This window comes from Pristiophorus japonicus, chromosome 19 (genome assembly GCF_044704955.1).
Source record: "Pristiophorus japonicus isolate sPriJap1 chromosome 19, sPriJap1.hap1, whole genome shotgun sequence".
Classification (NCBI taxonomy): Eukaryota; Metazoa; Chordata; class Chondrichthyes; family Pristiophoridae; genus Pristiophorus; species Pristiophorus japonicus.
The window spans coordinates 57820449-57840256 of NC_091995.1; the positions used below are offsets into that span (position 1 = coordinate 57820449).

At 46.8% G+C, this 19808-nt stretch overlaps 1 pseudogene; it reads right to left on the minus strand.

Moving 5' to 3' along the window:
* LOC139229883 (zinc finger protein 229-like) overlaps positions 1 to 16336 on the minus strand; it is a 51021-nt pseudogene extending 34685 nt beyond the window's left edge.
* Between the last annotated feature and the right edge of the window lie 3472 nt (positions 16337 to 19808).

A 19808-nucleotide genomic window follows, 5' to 3' on the forward strand; every position in this document is an offset into this window, starting at 1 on the left:
TGGCTCCTGATTTGAACCGGCGGCAGTTGAACTGTCACGCCGCGAGCCCGGCAACACGCGGGAGATGTCCCCGCCCACCGTGTGTGACATCAGGGCCCCGCCCACACAGCCCTGAGCTCAGCAGCGGCAATGTTGCAATTTGAGAGAATAAAGACAGAAGGTGCTGGAAACACTCAGCCGCTCAGGCAGCTTGTGTGGGGGGAGAGAGAGAGAATGGACCTGAGGGAAGCTTATTGTCATTGCTCTGACATTCAGGGCCACGGGGCTTTACCTGCTGTTGGTGGAAATGCAGCTGAAAGATTTATTGAAAATATACAGCACTGTTTCCTGACAACATGTTAATGAAGTAACTGGGGAAAACCATAGATTGGATCTGGTGTTTGGAAGTGAGCCTGACCTCGGATCACGCCTCCGTGTGAGGAACATCTGGGCAATAGTGAACACATTATAGTGGGTAAAATGATGGAATCAATTATTAAGGATGTCATAGCAGTGCATTTGGAAAGAGGTGACATGATAGGTCCAAGTCAGCATGGATTTGTGAAAGGGAAATCATGCTTGACAAATCTTCTGGAATTTTTTGAGGATGTTTCCAGTAGAGTGGACAAGGGAGAACCAGTTGATGTGGTATATTTGGACTTTCAGAAGGCGTTCGACAAGGTCCCACACAAGAGATTGATGTGCAAAGTTAAAGCACATGGGATTGAGGGTAGTGTGCTGACGTGGATTGAGAACTGGTTGTCAGACAGGAAGCAAAGAGTATGAGTAAATGGGTACTTTTCAGAATGGCAGGCAGTGACTAGTGGGGTACCGCAAGGCTCTGTGCTGGGGCCCCAGCTGTTTACACTGTACATTAATGATTTAGATGAGGGGATTAAATGTAGTATCTCCAAATTTGCGGATGACACTAAGTTGGGTGGCAGTGTGAGCTGCGAGGAGGATGCTGTGAGGCTGCAGAGCGACTTGGATAGGTTAGGTGAGTGGGCAAATGCATGGCAGATGAAGTATAATGTGGATAAATGTGAGGTTATCCACTTTGGTGGTAAAAACAGAGAGACAGACTATTATCTGAATGGTGACAGATTAGGAAAAGGGGAGGTGCAAAGAGACCTGTGTGTCATGGTACATCAGTCATTGAAGGTTGGCATGCAGGTGCAGCAGGCGGTTAAGAAAGCAAATGGCATGTTGGCCTTCATAGCAAGGGGATTTGAGTACAGGGGCAGGGAGGTGTTGCTACAGTTGTACAGGGCATTGGTGAGGCCACACCTGGAGTATTGTGTACAGTTTTGGTCTCCTAACCTGAGGAAGGACATTCTTGCTATTGCGGGAGTGCAGCGAAGGTTCACCAGACTGATTCCCGGGATGGCGGGACTGACCTATCAAGAAAGGCTGGATCAACTGGGCTTGTATTCACTGGAGTTCAGAAGAATGAGAGGGGACCTCATAGAAACATTTAAAATTCTGACGGGGTTAGACAGGTTAGATGCAGGAAGAATGTTCCCAATGTTGGGGAAGTCCAGAACCAGAAGTCACAGTCTAAGGATAAGGAGTAAGCCATTTAGGACCGAGATGCAGAGGAACTTCTTCACCCAGAGAGTGGTGAACCTGTGGAATTCTCTACCACAGAAAATTGTTGAGGCCAATTCACTAAATATATTCAAAAAGGAGTTAGATGAGGTCCTTACTTCTAGGGGGATCAAGGGGTATGGCGAGAAAGCAGGAAGGGGGTACTGAAGTTTCATGTTCAGCCATGAACTCATTGAATGGTGGTGCAGGCTAGAAGGGCCGAATGGCCTACTCCTGCACCTATTTTCTATGTTTATACTGTCCCAATTGGCCGGGAGAACCAAAGGGACTGAGAACCTGCAACTCGGACCGCATTTCAGACGGGCAACTTCTCCAAAATGGCAGAGGACTTGCAACAGGTAAATTGTCCAACCCTCCTCGGTGGTGATGCGACCGGTGTTGAATATAAACAGAAAGTTTTTAAGAATACGATTAAAAATGTGGTAAACAAACATAGCCAAAATCAAAAGAAGGAAATGGGGTAAGAAAAGGCCAAGGTGGCCAACTGGTTCTGTACAAAGACAAATAAGATGTAAACAGAAATGTTTCCATAAATTAAATAATTTAACACTCAAATAAATAGGGTTGAGTACAAGGAACAACTAACGAAAATGAATGCTGATATTCGATCAGCAAAAAGGCTCTCGGAATAAAAGGATTGTGGACAACTGTGGCAGTCATGGGAAGAGCTTGTTTAGTTATGTGAAGAGTCAGAAAACTATCAAAGATTGTATTGGGCCACTGAAGGGTGTTTGGGGACAGGTTACATAGGACTCACTGAGTATGGCGGAAATATTAATGAGTACTTTGTATCAGTCTTCACTCTTTAACATCATGCTCAAATATTAGAATTTAATACTCGTTTTATCAGTAACATTAACATACATAAGCATACTGTTTTAGAAAAAATTAAGAACTTGAAAATAGATAGAGCAGCAGGACTGGATGATATCCACCTGAGGGTCCTCCAGGAGATGGGACATGTTCTGTGTGAGCCCCTCCGGGAGATGGGACATGTGCTGTATGAGCCCCTCTGGGAGATGGGACATGTGCTGTGTGAGCCCCTCCGGGAGATGGGACATGTGTTGTGCAAGCCCCTGACCTGTATGGTTAATAGCTCACTCTGAAATGGATCCTACAGATTGGAAGGAAGCTAATGGAGTCCCCATTTTTTAAAAAAGATGACAAGGCAGACCCGGGTAACGAGAGGCCCATTAGTTTAACATCAATAATAGGTAAGATGCTTGAAAGAATCATAAGGGATGCAATATATGAATACTTGGATAGGGAGGGATATATTAGGGACACCACAACCCATAATAAAGAGTTCTTGTCTCACAACTCTAAATGTATTTTTTTAAGTTACAAAGTTGATGGATGAGGGAAGCCCAGTAGATATTGTCTACTTAGATTTCCAAACACCTTTTGACAAGGGTACCGCACAAGAGGCTTCTCTAGAAGATCAGAGCCTCTGGTATTAGTGATAATATATTGAGCTGGATACAGAACAGGCTGGCAGGATATAGATAAAGAGCAGTTATAGATGGATTTGGATCTGTTTGGAGACCGGTCATCATTGGTGTCCCGCAGGGATCAGTGTTGGGACCGTTGCCTTTCACTATTTTTATTAAGGATTTGGATTTTGGGATTGGGGGCACAATTTGCAAATTTTGAAATTATACCAAGATCTGTGCGAGTGCTCGAACTGCAGCTGAGGCTCATCTGATTCAGGCAGATCTTAAAGTGTTGGGAGACTGGCCTCATGACTGGAAAATTATGTATAACTTAGATAAGTTCAGTGTTATGCATGTGGGCAAATACTCAACATTCGTACACCCTCTAGGGAAAGACATTAAAGATAGTGGAGATAGAAAGAGATTTGGGCATTCTAGTGCATACATCCTTAAAGGTACATGAGCAATGCCATGCAGCGACAGCTAGAGCAAATAGGGTGTTGGGGTGTATCCATAGGACAATTGAGTATAAGCCGAGGCGTACTGTTTTGTCCTTATACAAGACCTTAGTCAGGCCGCAGTTGGAATACTGTGTCCAGTTTTGATCTCCTCACCTCGTGCGTGATATTGAGGTTCTGGAAAGAGCCAATAGACTAATTCCAAGTCTAAAGCATCTTAAGATAGGTTAAAAGAGTTGGGATTCTTTTCCTTAGAGCAGCGTAGACTTAGGGCAAAAAGATTGAGGTGTACAAGGTAATAAAGGTGAAAGAGAATGTTCCAGCTGACCGTTTATTTCAATTAAGTAGGTTCGGCAGGACCAGGGGCACACATTTAAGTTGTATAAGGCTAGATCTAGGATAGATGTCAGGAGTGGTTCTTTTCCCAGAGAACAGTAGACCTCTGGAACAATTTGTCCTCTCATGTGGTGGATGCAGACACACTGAATTCCTTCAAGCAAAAGCTGGATTTGTTTCTGGCTGTGGCGGAGATTAACACTTACAGGAGGTAGGTACAGCAGGAAATTTAATGGTCAGAGTGATCTCCTGGACTAGTTTCAATCGCTTAGATGCGTTGGAGAGGAATTTCCCAGATTTTATTTTCCCAAATTGTCCTAGGATTGTTTTTAATCTTTTTTGCCTCTCCCAGGAGATCACATGGAGAGTGTTAATCTCCACCGCAGCCAGAAACAAATCCAGCTTTTGCTTGAAGGAATTCAGTGTGTCTGCATCTACCACGAGAGGGCAACTTGTTCCAGAGGTCTACTGTTCTCTGGGAAAAGAACCACTCCTGATATCTATCCTCGATCTAGCCTTATACAACTTAAATTTGTGCCTCTGGTCCTGCCTAACCTACTTAATTGAAATATACGGTCAGCTGGAACATTCTCTTTCACCTTCATTACCTTATGGTTTCGGGTGGAGTGGAGTGTATATGCTGTGATATATCACAATTGTGTGGGACAGGCTTGATGGACCAGATGATCTTTACCTGTCCGTCATTTTTCTTATGTATTAAAGCGCTTCCTCTACACTGTCCTGTCGAACACTACCAGAGCAGGTACAGCACTGATTAGATTCAGAGTACAGCTCATTCTACACTGTCTCATCAAATAATCCCAGGCAGGTACAGCTCAGCTTAGATACAGAATAAATCTCAGGCCCCAAATTAATTAGAGTCCACATGCCCCGTGGTGACAGGCCCGGGTGAGCGGGGTCACTGGCTGCCATCTTGCACAGGGCGGGATCAGGGCACATGCACGAGTATCTTGGTTCAGGAACAGAGAGTGGACTGGGCTACAGGGTCTCTGTTCCCAACTGGGTCCCAGTGTCCGGGAGATGGAGCATCTTGGGCAACAGGCTTTTCATCATCTTTGAATGAGAGACTGATTACAGCACTGGAGGCCGCCATTTGGCCCGTTGAGCCCATGCCGGCTCTCTGCAAGAGCTTCAGCTATTCCCACTCTATCTACTCTGTCCAGACCCCTCATGATTTTGAACATTTCTGTAAAATCTCCTCTCAATCTTCCCTGGTCTCAGGAGAACAACCCCAGCTTCTCCAGACTATCCACGTAACTGAAGTCCCTCATCCCTGGAATCATTCTCGTAAATTTTTTCGCATACTTACTAAAATGCGGTATCCAGAATTGCTCTACCTCAGTCAACAAGCTCCCTGCTGGAGTGGAACTAAACTACACAACCAGTGGCAACCTGTTCAAAGTTTGTCGTCTCCAGGCCAGGTCCAAGACCACTCCAACCTCTGTCGTCGGGCTACCGTATGCGGACGATGCCTATGTCTGCGCACATACAGAGGCTGAACTCCCAAGTCATAGTCAATGTATTTACTGAGGCGTACGAAAGCATGGGCCTTACGCTAAACATTCGTAAGACAAAGATCCTCTGTCCCCGCCGCACAGCACTCCCCCCTCAGTCATCATGGCGCAGCCCTGGACCACGTAGACCATTTCCCATACCTAAGGAACCTCTTAGCAACAAGAGCAGACATTGACGACGAGATTCAACACTGCCTCCACTGCAGCCGTCGGCCACCTGAGGAAGAGTGTTTGAAGACCAGGCCCTCAAATTGATGACCAAGCTCATGAACACCCACCCTCCTGTATGGCTCAGAGACATGGACCATGTACAGTAGCCATCAAGTCGCTAGAGAAATATCACCAATGATGTCTCGGCAAGATCCTACAAATCCCCTGGGAGGACAGATGCACAAACATTAGTGTCGTCGACCAGGCCAACATCCCCAGCATTGAAGCACTGACCACACTTGATCAGCTCCGCTGGGCAGGCCACATTGTTCGCATGCCAGACACGAGACTCCCAAAGCAAGTGCTCAACTCTGAACCCCTTCTCGGCAAACAAGCCAAAGGTGGGCAGAGGAAACATTACAAGGACACCCTCAAAGCCTCTCTGATAAAGTGCAACATCCCCACTGACACCTGGGAGTCCCTGGCCAAAGACCACCCTAAGTGGAGGAAGTGCATCCGGGAGGGCGCTGAGCAGCTCAAGTCTCATCGCCAAGAGCATGCAGAAATCAAGCACAGGCAGTGGAAAGAATGTGCGGCAAACCTGTCCCACCCGCCATTTCCCTCAACGACTATCTGTCCCACCTGTGACAGGGACTGTGGCTCTCATATTGGACTATTCCGCCACCTAAGGACTCATTTTGAGAGTGGAAGCATGTCTTCGTCGATTCCGAAGGACTGCCTATGATGATGACAATGATGCCCCAGAATTCGACACAATACTCCAGTTGAGGCCAAACCAGTATTTTATACAAGTTCATCCTAATATCCACACTTCTGTACTCTCTACCTCTAATCATGAGGCCTCGGATCCTGTAAGTCTTTGTAACTGCTTTCTCAACCTACGCTGCCAACTTCAGCGATTGGTGCACATTTACTTCTGGGATTCTCTGTTCACGCACCCCTTTAAAATTGTACCCTTTAGTTTATATTTCCTCTCATTCTTCCAACCAAAATGTATCACTTTTGAACTTTGCTACGTTAAATTTCATCTGCCACATGTCCACCCATTCCACCAGCCTGTCTATGTCTTTCAACATCTATCACTATCCTCCTCACTGTTCACTGTACTTCTCAATTTTGTGTCATCTGCAAATTTGGAAATTGTGCCCTGTACACCCAAGTCTAAGTCATTAATATAGATCAAGAAAAGCAGTGGCCCTACTACCGATCCGTTGGGAACACCACTTCCTCCAGTCTGAAAAACAACCGTTCACCACTACTTTGTGTGTGTCACTTAGCCACTTTCATATCCATGCTGCCACTGTCCCCATTATTCCATGGGCTTCGATTTTGCTGGTATTGGTAACAAGCCCGGGATCACTAAACACAAAATGCAGTCGGTTAATCACTTTCAGCTACTCGACTTAGCATGTACCCCACAGCATTCTCGTTAACCTTCAATATTTGAATAGAGCATCATGCCTACAAATCTGGTATAACATGGAAACATAGAAAATAGGTGCAGGTGTAGGCCATTCGGCCCTTCGAGCCTGCACCACCATTCAATATGATCATGACTGATCATGCAACTTCAGTACCCCATTCAGTACCCCAGTATAGTGTTTTCTCACTATACTCCTTGATTTCTTTAGCCGTAAGGGGCACATCTAACTCCCTTTTGAATATATCTAATGAACTGGCCTCAACAACTTTCTGTGGTAGAGAATACTACAGGTTCACAATTCTGAGTGAAGAAGTTTCTCCTCATCTCGGTCCTAAATGGCTTACCCCTTATCCTTAGACTGTGACCCCTAGTTCTGGACTTCCCCAACATTGGGAACATTCTTCCTGCATCTAACCTGTCCAATCCCGTCAGAATTTTATATATTTCTATGAGATCCCCTCTCATCCTTTTAAATTTCAGTGAATATAAGCCTAGTCGATCCAATCTTTCTTCATATGTCAGTCCTGCCATCCCGGGAATCAGTCTAGTGAACCTTTGCTGTACTCCCTCAATAGCAAGAATGTCCTTCTTCAGATTAGGAGACCAAAACTGTACAGAATATTCAAGGTGTGGCCTCACCAAGTCCCTGTACAACTGCAGGAAGACCTCCCTGCTCCTGTACTCAAATCCTCTCGCTATGAAGGCCAACATGCCATTTGTCTTCTTCACTGCCTGCTGTACCTACATGCCAACTTTCAATGATTGATGTACCAGGTCTCATTGCATCTCCCCTTTTTCTAATCTGTCATCATTCAGATAATATTCCGCATCCCTGTTTTTGCCACCAAAGTGGATAACCTCACATTTATCCATATTATACCGCATCTGCCATGCATTTGCCACTCACCTAAGCTGTCCAAGTCACCCTGCAGCCTCTTAGCATCCACCTCACAGCTCGCACTGCCACCCAGCTTAGTGTCATCTGCAAACTTGGAAATATTACATTCAATTCCTTCGTCCAAATCATTAATGTATATTGTAAATAGCTGGGGGCCCAGCACTGAACCTTGCGGTACCCCACTAGTCATTGCTTGCCATTCTGAAAAGGACCCGTTTATTCCTACTCTTTGCTTCCTGTCTGCCAACCAGTTCTCTATACACATCAATACATTACCCCCAATACCATGTGCTTTAATTTTGCACACTAATCTCCTGTGTGAGACCTTGTCAAAAGCCGTTTGAAAGTCTAAATACACCACATCCATTGGTTCTCCCTTATCCACTCTACGAGTTACATCCCCAAAATATTCTAGAAGATTTGTCAAGCATGATTTCTCTTTCATAAATCCATGCTGACTTGGACCGATTCTGTCACTGCTTTCCAAATGCACTTCTATTGAGTCTTTAATAATTGATTCCAACGTTTTCCCCATTACCGACGTCAGGGTAACTGGTCTATAATTCCCCATTTTCTCTCTCCCTCCTTTTTTAAAAAAGTGGAGTTACATTAGTTTCTATCCACTCAGCAAATCTATTTAAGAAAAGCCTGTAGGCCGATGAGACACTGTTAAGATGCCAGTGTGCTGCTGGTTTGCTCGGCATTTTGCCTGTAATGCACTCCGTATTTTGGTTTCCATATTTAAGGAAGGATATACTTGCACTGGAGGCTGTTCAGTGAAGGTTCACTCGGTTGATTCCGGAGATGAGGGGTTGACTTATGAAGATAGATTGAGTAGGTTGGACCTAAACACATTGGAGTTCAGAAGAATGATGTGTGATCTTATCGAAACATAAGATAATGAGGGGGCTCAACAAGGTGGATGCAGAGAGGATATTTCCACTCATATGGGAAACTGAAACTAGGGGACATAGTCTTAGAATAAGTGGCCACCCAATTAAAACTGAGATGAGGAATTTCTTCTCTGAGGGTTGTAAATCTGTGGAATTCTCTGCCCCAGAGAGCTGTGGAGGCGGGGTCATTGAATATATTTAAGGCGGAGATAGACAGATTTTTGGGCGATAAGGGAGTAAAGGGTTATGGGGAGCGGGCAGGGAAGTGGAACTAAGTCCATGATCAGATCAGCTATGATCTTATTGAATGGCGGAGCAGGCCCGAGGGGCCAAATGGTCTACTCCTGCTCCTATTTCTCATGTTCTTATGTTCTAACTGAACATTTCTCCCAGTGTAACCTTGTCTATAATGAAATATGTGTCTTTTAATAAGCCTCAGGTCCTTGCTCATGTCTGCTGTAGATTCCTGAGTTGATTCCGAAGATGAGGGGGTTTGACTTATGATGATAGGTTGAGGAGATTGGGCCTATTGGAGTTCAGAAGAATGAGGCGATCTTAGTGTGGCCCTGAAGAACTGTGTCCATGCTAAAGTTCTGTTCCCCCTGCAAGATCCTCTCCCCAGATTGTCCTTTCTCAGCTCCAGCCAGGTGATGCTAAACACTCAGGTGGGAAAGTCAAAAATCCAAAGCAATGTGTTGAAAGCAACACTAATTTATGTGTCTGTATCCCAAATATTAAAACTCCAGCCCAGTTACAGGAGTTATTAACATCAGCGTTACAGGAGTTATAAACCCCAAATGTCAGAATGAACACAACGAGTCCGGGATGTGATTAACAGCAGCAATAACAAACCTTGCAGTCACTTGTGAACTCGCTGGTTTCTCAGCAGGTGGGATGACCGAGTGAATCTCTTCCCACACTCTGAGCAGGTGAACGGTCTCTCCCCAGTGTGAACTCGCTGGTGTGTCAGCAGGTAGGATGATGCAGTGAATCCCTTCCCACAGTCCGAACAGGTGAACGGTCTCTCCCCAGTATGACCTCGCCGATGTGTTTCCAGTTGGGACGGGTAGTTGAATCATTTCCCACAGTCCCCACATTTACAAGGTTTCTCCCCAGTGTAACTGCGCTTGTGTCTCTCCAGGTTGGATGACCTGAAGCCTTGTCCATACACAGAGCACGTGTACCATTTCTCCCCACTGTAAATGGTGCCTTCTGCTTCCATGGTCAAAAGCTGATGATATTCCAGTCCCGATGTATCGAGTGACTGTCGGATTTTGAGGTGATGTTTGGTTTGAGCTTCCAGTCTACAAATCCTCCCCTTTTAACACCCTGTAAAGTGAATTTCAAACAGGAAAAAGGGAGTGTGAGAGAGAAGCCACAGAAACACAAAGGCAGGTTGTGAAATTGAGTTTAATGAATCTGGTCATTTGTGGGGCCGGCACTAGAAAAAAGTGACCATGAAAGCTGCCGGATTGTTGTAAAAACACATCTGGGTCAGTACTGTCCTTCGGGGAAGGGAAACCACCTCCCTTGACAGTCCCACATGGGAAATTGTTGGTCCCACTAGGCCCAGAATTACTGGGGGTGAAACCCAGCAGCTTCTCCCCCTCTCCACTCCAGTTCAAACTGACCCACACAGGCGGCCAGGGAGCAACTTCCACATCCAGCGCCCACCCTGACACAGAGCGGCTGGGAATTGCTGGGCCTGCTGTATAAACGCAAGTTGTTGTTTTCCTGGTGTGGGGGAGGTGCTGCCCCCGGGGTTTGCTGGTGCCGGGCCCGGCGGCTCTGCCTCAGGGCCCCAAGAGCCGCACTCGGCGCTGCCCAGGGACTGCCCGAGAGCCGCACTCGGCGCTGCCCGGGGACCGCACTCGGCGCTGCCCAGGCGGCGGGTGAACCGGCGGCTCTGACTCGGGGCCTGAGAGCTGCACTCGCAGAAAAAGGCGGCAGACAAAAAAATCAGGAAACTACAGACCAGTTAGCCTAGCATCTGTGGTTGGGAAAATGTTGGAGTCCATTATTAAAGAGGCAGTACCAGGATATTTGGAAAAGCATAATTTGGTCAGGCAGAGTCAGCATGGATTTATGAAGGCGAAGTCATGTTTGACAAATTTGCTTGAATTCTTTGAACATGTAACTAACAGGGTGAATAAAGTGGATATGGTGCATTTGGACTTCTCGAAGGCATTTGACAAGGTGCCACATAAAGGGCCCAAGTTTCCCCAGGAATTGCTCCTATTGTTTGGAGCAACTAGGTTTTTTTGGAGAATCTTAAAAATCGCAATTCCCCCCATTTAGTTTGCTCCAGTTTAAGTGAATTAGTTCAGTTTCTTTTTAGTTCAGTTTTTTTTCCAAAAAGAGCGTTACCAGTCACTTACGCCTATTTTGGCCATTTAAGCAAGTTTAACCAGCGAAAAGTTACTCCAAACCAACTTAGTCTAGCATGTGTGGCCACTTTTGTACGCTCAGAAAAACCTTGCGGAGACTTAAGAAATCAGCGCAGGTAGCCAGAGGTAGCCAGGGCCGGGTGCGGAAAGGGGAGAGAGAGAAGAGAGGATTTTGCAAAGCACTAAACTCCTTCACAACAACATTAAAGAAGCATAAGTACATTTAAAGCACTAAGCACTAAATAAAGCTCAAAAATAAGCATTCAACAACAAATAAAAAATGCAAGGAAGCTGAGAAGACCTGCACCTAGCACCAACACTTACAAAGCACAAAAAGTAATAAGCAATTAATTACCAAATAAAAAAATAGAAGGAACCCTGCACGTAAAGCACCAAGACCAAAGTAATAAGCAACCAATCAATAACAAATAATAAATAGAAGTCCTACCTTTATGTGAAGGAAAGGCAGCAGGCCACCGATGAGGGAACCCATTTGGCCAGGGCTACAGGCAGTATGACGCAAGGAGGGTCGGTCAGGCCGCCGGAGGTCGGGGGGTGGGGGGTCGTCAGTCAGTCTGAGTGCGGGGCGGGGGGTAGAGGTTGGACCGAGGCTGGGGGGGGGGGGGGGGGGGGGGGGGCGGAAGTCGGGCCAGGCAGAGGTGAGGTCGGAAGGGGGCATGGGGGAAAGGTCGGGCCAAGGCCGGGCACAGGGGGAAGAGTTGGGCCAGGCAGAGATGAGGCTGGAAAGGGGCGGGGGGAGGGGCAAGGTTGGGCCGGGGAGGGAGGTCGAGCCGAGGCCATAGGAGGTCGCGTGGTCAGAGGTTGTGTCTGTCAGTCGGGCCATTGGAGGTTGGGGACGTCGGTCGGGCCGAGGTCGGGGGAGTCAGTCGGGCCACCGGAGGCTGGGGCAGGGGGATGGTGGGGTGGAAGGTCGGCCCAAGGTCCGGGGGGGGGGGGGGGGGAGGATTTGGTCGCACTGGTGGGGGTTCGGTCGGGCTGCCGGAGGTTGGACAGGGGTCAGTCGAGCTAGGGAGGCAGGTCGTCCCAAGATTGGGTGAGGTCGGGCAGCCAGGAGGAGGGTGGGTGGACGGAGGTCGGGCCGAGGTCGGGTGGCCGGAGTTCAGGCCGAGGTCGGGAGGGGGTGAGGTCGGGCGGCCGGAGGTCGGACCGAGGCTGGGCTGAGGCAGGGGAGTCCAGAATTAGGAACATTTTCTGGAGGTGGGGGGGGCTGAACGCGGCATTGAGGGGGGAGGTGGCGGAGCTGAATGTGGCTGGCACTGTTCCCTGACAGGTCGCGGCGTGGAGCCCATTCGGTCAGGGCTAGGGGCGGCATGCTTCGGGCCCCTCCCACACAGCCTGCAGAGGTTCAGGCTGCGAGGAGCTACTGCACATGCACGCACTCTAGTGCAGAGGTCCTGGCACTGTTTTCAGCACCGGGACCTGAGTCTGCCCCTCACTGGACATGGTGCGCTACGCCGAGGCCAAAGAAGTGCTGAGGAGCAGGGAGAATTCTAAGTTAACTTTTCGGCACCCCTTTTATTTTAGAAAGTCAGCGGACCTCATGGAGGTGCGCCTTTCTAACCGGGGGGGGGAGGGGACAAACTTAGGCCCAAAAGGTTACTGCACAAGGTAAAAGTTCATGGGTTGGGGGTAATATATTAGCATCGATAGAGGATTGGCTAACTAATAGAAAACAAAGAATCGGGATAAATGGTTCATTCTCGGGTTGGCAATCAGTAACTAATAGGGTGCCACAGGGATCAGTGCTGGGAACCCAACTATTTACAATCTATATTAACAACTTGGAAAAAGGGACCAAGTGTAATGTAGCCAAGTTTGCTGATGATACAAAGATGGGAGGAAAGGCAATGTGTGAGGAGGACACAATGAATCTGCAAAAGGACAAAGATAGGCTAAGTGAGTGTGCAAAAATTTGGCAGATGGAGTATAATGTAGAAAGGTGTGAGGTCATGCACTTTGTCAGAAAAAAAATCAAAGAGCAAGTTATTATTTAAATGGAGAAAGATTGCAAAATGCTGCAGTGCAGCGGGATCTGAGGTTACTTGTGCACGAGACACAAAAGGTTACTATGTAGGTACAGCAAGTGATCAGGAAGGCCAGTGGAATCTTGGCCTTTATTGTAAAGGGGATGGAGCATAAAAGCAGGGAAGTCTTTCTTTAGTTATACATGTTATCGGTGAAGCCACACCTGGAATACTGCGTGCAGTTTTGGTTTCCATATTTATGAAAGGATGTACTTGCTTTGGAGGCAATGCAGAGAAAGTTCACTAGGTTGATTCTGGAGATGAGGGAGTTGACGTATGAGAAAAGGTTGAGGAGGTTGGGCTTCTACTCATTGGAATTCAGAAGAATGAGAGACGATTTATCGAAACGTATAAGATTATGAGGGGGCTTGACAAGGTGGATGCAGAGAGGATGTTTCCACTGATAGGGGAGACTAGAACTAGGGGGCATAATCTTAGAATAAGCAGCAGCCCATTTAAAACTGATGAGGAGGAATTTCTTCTCTCAGAGGGTTGTAAATCTGTTGAATTCGCTGCCTCAGAGAGTTGCGAAAGCTGGGTCTTTGAATAAATTTAAGGCAGAGATAGACAGTTTCTTAACCAATAAGGGAATAAGGGGTTATGGGGAGTGGGCAGGGAAGTGGACCGGAGTCCATGATCGTATCAGCAATGATCATATTAAATGGCGGAGCAGGCTCGAGGAGGCCATATGACCTACTACTGTTCCTATTTCTTATGTTCTTATTTTCTTATATTTTGGGTGTCTGTTATGGGAGTGTGGGTTTGACTCTATCTGTCCATGACTGGTATGAGGGTTTTACTCTATATGTCATTTTCTGATAGTGTGTAGGTTTTATCCTGTACCTGTTAATTTCTGGTAATTACCTGCGAGTTTAATTCTGTATCTTTCCATTCCTGGTGTGTGTGTGTGTGTTCTGTGCTCTATCTGTCCATCTCTGTTATGTGAATGTGAGCTCTACTCCATACCCATCATTCTCCAGTATGTTAGTATTGTTTTACTGTGTACCACCAAATCCTGAAAGAGTATTCATTTTACATTCCAACTGTCAATTTTTGTTGTGGAGGCGAGTATTTATGTTGAATCTGTCGGTCTCTAATAAATGAGTCTGAGTTTCACTCTGTATCTATCTGTCTCTGGTACATGAGTGTGGGCCTTTCTCTGTATCTCTCCATTTCTGTTATGGGAGTCTGGGTTTTATTCTGTACCAGTCAAGTTCTGATATGTGATTGTGGGCCTTACTCTATAACTGCCAGTTTCTGCTTAATTGAGAGTGGGCTTTCCTTTGTACCTGTCAGTTTCTGGTATGGAAGAGAGGTCTTTACCCTGTACCTGTCAATTACTGTTAAGTGAGTATTGGCATTTCACTGTATCTGTCAATTTATGTTATGGGAATATGCATTTTAATATGTCAGTCTCTTATGTGAGAGTGTGGGTTTTATACTGTAAGTCCAAGTCTCTGACATGCGAGCGTGTGTATTTTTCTGTACCTGTCAGTATGTATGTTGAGGTTTAATTTGTGCGTCTCAGTTTCTGCTACATTAGTGTGGGTTTAAGCTGTACCTATTTGTTACTGCTATTTGATTGCATGTTTTAAACTATACCTGTCAGTTCCTGCTATGAGTGTGTGGAATTTACTCTGTATCTGCCAGTCTCTGATATGTGAACGTGAGTTTCAATTTCACTTTTTACCTGTATTTCTCTGATAGGGTGAGTGAAGATTTTGCCTTCTACCCATCATTGTTCTGATGTGTGTGTGTGGGTTTTACTCTGCCCCTGTCAGTTTCTGCGATGCAAGTAACAATTTTACTTACTGCCTTTCAGTTTTCTGATATGTGCATATGGGATTTACACTTTACCGGTCACTCTCTGGTATGCAAGTGCGAATTATATTGTTACTATCATTTTCATATATGTAGGTGTGTGTTGCATGCTATCAGTCTATGATACAGGAATGTGGGTTTTATTTTGCACCTGTCATCTTCTGGTATGTTCGGGGGGTTAAATACTGAATCTATCAGATTCTGAAACATGAATATGGCTTTTGCTCTGTACCTGTCAGCTTCTGATATGTGAGTGTGGTTTATACTTTCTGTTTGGCATTTTTTCTGATAGGTGATTGTGTGTTTTATTCCCTACCAGACAGTTTCTGGCAAGTGAGTGTGGGTGTTTAATGTACCGGTCAATGTGATCTGTTTCAATGGTGAAACAGCATCTGATTCTACTGCTCCATGTGGCTATAAGATTCACAATGTAACTCTGCCACTTCGGATCACTGTGGGACTGACAGCTTCTGCTGCCTGTGACAATAGGATTGAGGCCAGTTCTGTGTCTCTACGCTCAGTGAGTGATAATCTACTTACTGTGTGTGAGAAGGAGCTGCCTGCACTGTTCCTTGTGTTCCGGGTAGAGGAAGAAAGCTCACATTTGTTCTGACTGGTTGAAGAACTTTGCTCTGAGAACAATAATACGAGAACATTATTAGTTCTAAGATATGGATGCAGGGGAGAATATGATGTATCTGAGGGAACGACAATGTATCTCTCGATCACCAGCAACACTGTTCTGGAGAACTCACCTCACCGACACAATATAACCAGTCTTTAAAATATCTTCTCCCACACTCCTCTCCTGGTGCCTGCAATAGATGCACTTTGTGAAACTCCCCACATCCTCACTGTTGGACAGTAAGCAGTGGAAACACAGCCTAACAACAACAGACATGGAGAGATTGGAACTGAATCAGGAACATTCACTACTGATTTGCGGAAAGAAAGCAGCAATGATTTGAAAGAGCGGGTGGTTTACTTTCTCTGTTACCTTAGACTGTCCACACAGCACAAGAATGGCCTCTCCCTTCCCCCACTCACACCATGTTCCGGAACAATTTCCTGATCCACTCTGTCTCTTACACATAGCCCCCGACGGAACTAAACCAGGAAGGAACGTTCACTACTGGTTTGGAGAGAGAAAGCAGCAATGTCTCCCTCACCCTGGACACACGCTGTCCACACACAGCCCGAGAATGGCCTCTCCCTTCCCCCACTCACTGACACCACACACTGAGACTGGTTCTTGGTCCACTCTGCCTCTTACACACAGCCCCCGACTCCCCCGTACTCAATGCCGATCTCTGAGCCCATCTGCGGACACGCTCCCAAAGCGCTGCGCTGCTGTAAGGAGGCTGCTGCTCGCTGCATTACCCCGAGGCCGCGGTGTCTCCATTCCCGGCTGTTTTAAACCATCTTCTTCCGCTCACTGAGTGAATGGCGATCACAGACAGGGCTGGGAGAGGGGAGGGCGCATGCGCTCTTCTGCTCGCTGGAAATCGACACCGGGGGCGGGGCTTATTCGCGCATGCGCAGCTCTTTGCAATAATTCAACCTGTAAAAATCAAAGTGCACTTTTCCCAATTTACTTTTATCCGAATCTGAGCAAAAGAACTGGGCCTGGGGGAAAGGACAAAGAATGATTAAAGCTGGGAGCCTTGTCCCTTGGAGATGCTCAATTTGGGATCATTCCGTGCAGAGTGTTTCTCTCCATGAGCCTGTCTTCACAATGCAATCCTGCAGAAATATCGGAGGGACGAGGTAGTGGGAGTGTTTGCTAGGACCGTGCAGGAGTTAATATCTGACAGAAACAGTCCGAGATCAGTTTAATTAGAGTAAAACACTCGGTCACTGAGAGTAATACCGAACGGCCCTGAGCTGCAAGATTGCAGAGATTACAACAGGCCGGTGAGGGTTAAATGTGGGCCATTGTTTCTCTCACTCTCTGACACTGTCCCGCAGTGTGGGATTAATAATGTGTCTGTCTCTGGTACAATATCCGTGAGAGAGGAGACTGCATCTTCTGTCTCTCCAATGGGAACTTTCAAGATAAAACGGGACTTCACAGGTCAGTCTGGAACTGATACTGTGCATGTCTTTCTGTGTCTCACCGCCCTACCTCGCACTCTCCTGTCTCTCGCTCAGCCCTCTCCCCTCTCTCTGTTGCTAACCGCTCTCTCTTGCACTGGTTGTGAAGGCGGATACTGTTATTTAGCGTGATGTGCAAACACAGTTCGAGGTGTAAGACTGATAATGTCTCTGTTTCTCTCCCAGGTGCAATACATGAAGGTGTGGCACTGTTACTGAGCGTATTCTGGAGACACTGATACAAAGTGCAAGACTGATTCTGTGTCTGTCTCTCTGTCTTTTCCGCTGAGGCTGTACATGAAAGTGTGATACTATTATTGAGCGTAATATGGAGACACAGTTTGGGAGTTTAAGACTGATACTATGTCTATCTCTCTGTCACTCTCTCTGATAGCCATCTCTGGGTGTTGAGTATGGGATGGATAGGACACCAATTACTGTTATATGTCCCTCGTTTTCGGAGAAGAGAGAGAGAGACAAAGAGAGGCTGCAGGGCCGGTGAGCACATCATTTGTATTTTCAACAATATAACAACTTAAAACATAGATGGTTAAACCAGTCACAGCTGTGATTGGCTCCTGCCCCTGAATCTGGGAACAGACACTGTGAGGAGCGCCGGCCTCAAGAGTGTTTAACACTTACTGAGCTGGGAAACTACAACTGACCCGAGAATCCGCAGCACAGCCGAGCGGAGAGGAAAACCTGTGCAAGGAACTGTAAATCTGGGAACAGTTTGTGTCTGAATGTGCAGATTTCAGCATTGTGTGAGCGAGAGTGTGTTAAAGGGGCAGGCGGGTTAGACTAATGTCACTGTGTTTGTGTGTCCGCTCTCATCGCCGGATTTCAGAGTCCCTCTTGTGTAAAATTCAAAGATTTCCGTCACAGGATCGCCCTGCTGCCCTGTTCAGGCCTGAAGCGGGAATTAAACAGAAAGTCTGATTTGATTTCAAATTTTAGTAAACAGGGTTCTGGCGGCCAAAGGCGTCGATGTGGAGAAGCGTGGGTCCCTGATCAGGTTCAGTATCAAGAAGAATGTGACAAATGGTTCCCTGAAGCAGCTCAAGGGCACGGGCGCCTCGGGGCTCCTTCCAAGTCAATAAGAAGGAAACCCCGGGGAAAGTGGGAAGGATGCTGAATAAATCTGCAGCCAAGAAATCTGCAGCCAAGCAAACGAGCACCAAGAAGGCGCCAACAGCAAAAAAGACAGCGAAAGCACCGGCTGTTGGGAAGAAGGCGGCGGCGAAGAAGCACAAGAGCCCCAAGAAGGCCACAGGCGCAAAGGTGAAGGCGGCCAAAACAGGTGGAGAAACCGAGGGCCAGGCCACGCCCAAATCAGCAAAGACTAAGAAAGCAGCGACCAAAAAGTAAATAAAAAGGGCAACTTGTAAACATCTGAACCGAAAGGCTCTTTTCAGAGCCACCCACGCCTCTCAAAAAAGAGCTGATCCAGAATCAAATGATGCCTGTACCGGGGCTGGGCTTAGATTCCCGATAGAAATCATTGAAAATGATCCTGGGATCCCTGGTGACTCGCTGATATTGGCAGATCCCACCCCTCCACCAGTGTCTGCACCCACCCCTCCCCCAGTGTCTGCACTCACCCCTCCCCCAGTGTCAGCACCCACCCCTCCCCCAATGACTGCACCTACCCTGCACCCACCCAACCCCCAGTGTCTGCACCTTCCCCTCCCCCAGTGTCTGCACCCAACCCTCCCCCAGTGTCGACACCCAACCCTCCCCCAGTGTCTGCACTCACCCCTCCCCCAGTGTCTCGATCAGTTCCTACAGACTGGAGGGTAGCTAATGTAACACCACTTTTTAAAAAAGGGGTGAGAGAGAAAATGGGGAATTATAGACCGTTTGCCCTGACATCAGTAGTGAGGAAAATGTTGGAATCAATTTTTAAAGATGAAATAGCAGCGCTTTTGGAAAGCAGTAACAGGATCGGTCCAAGTCAGCGTGGATTTATGAAAGGGAAATCATACTTGACATATCTTCTAGAATTTTTTGAGGACGTAACTAGTAGAGTGGACAAGAGATGAGGTGTATTTGGACTTTCAAAGGCTTTTGACAAGGTCCCACACAAGAGATTGGTGTGCTAATTTAAAGTACATGGTATTGGGGGTAATGTAATGACGTGGATAGAGAACTAATTGGCAGACAGGAAGCAGAGAGTGGGGATAAATAGCTCCTTCTCAGAATGTTTGGGGTGCCCGCAGAGCTCAGTGCTGGGACCCCAGCTATTTACAATATACATCAATGATTTAGATGAAGGAAGTGAGTGTAATATCTCCAAGTTTGCAGATGACACTAAGCTGAGAGGCGGTGTGAGCTGTAAGGAGGATGCTAAGAGGCTGCAGGGTGACTTGGACAGGTTAGGTGAGTGGGAAATACATGGCAGATGCAGTATAATGTGGATAAATGTAAGGTTATCGACTTTGGTGGCAAAAACATGCAGGCAGAATATTATTTAAATGGCGTTAGATTAGGAAAAGTGGAGGTGCAACGAGACCTGGGTGTCATGGTACATCAGTTATTGAAAGTTGGCATGCAGGTACAACAAGCGGTGAAGAAGGCAAATGGTATGTTGGCCTTCATAGCTAGGGGATTTGAGTATAGGAGCAGGGAGGTCTTAATTCAGTTGTACAGGACTTTGGTGAGGCCTCACCTGGAATATTGTGTTCAGTTTTGGACTCATAATCTGAGGAAGGACGTTCTGGCTATCGA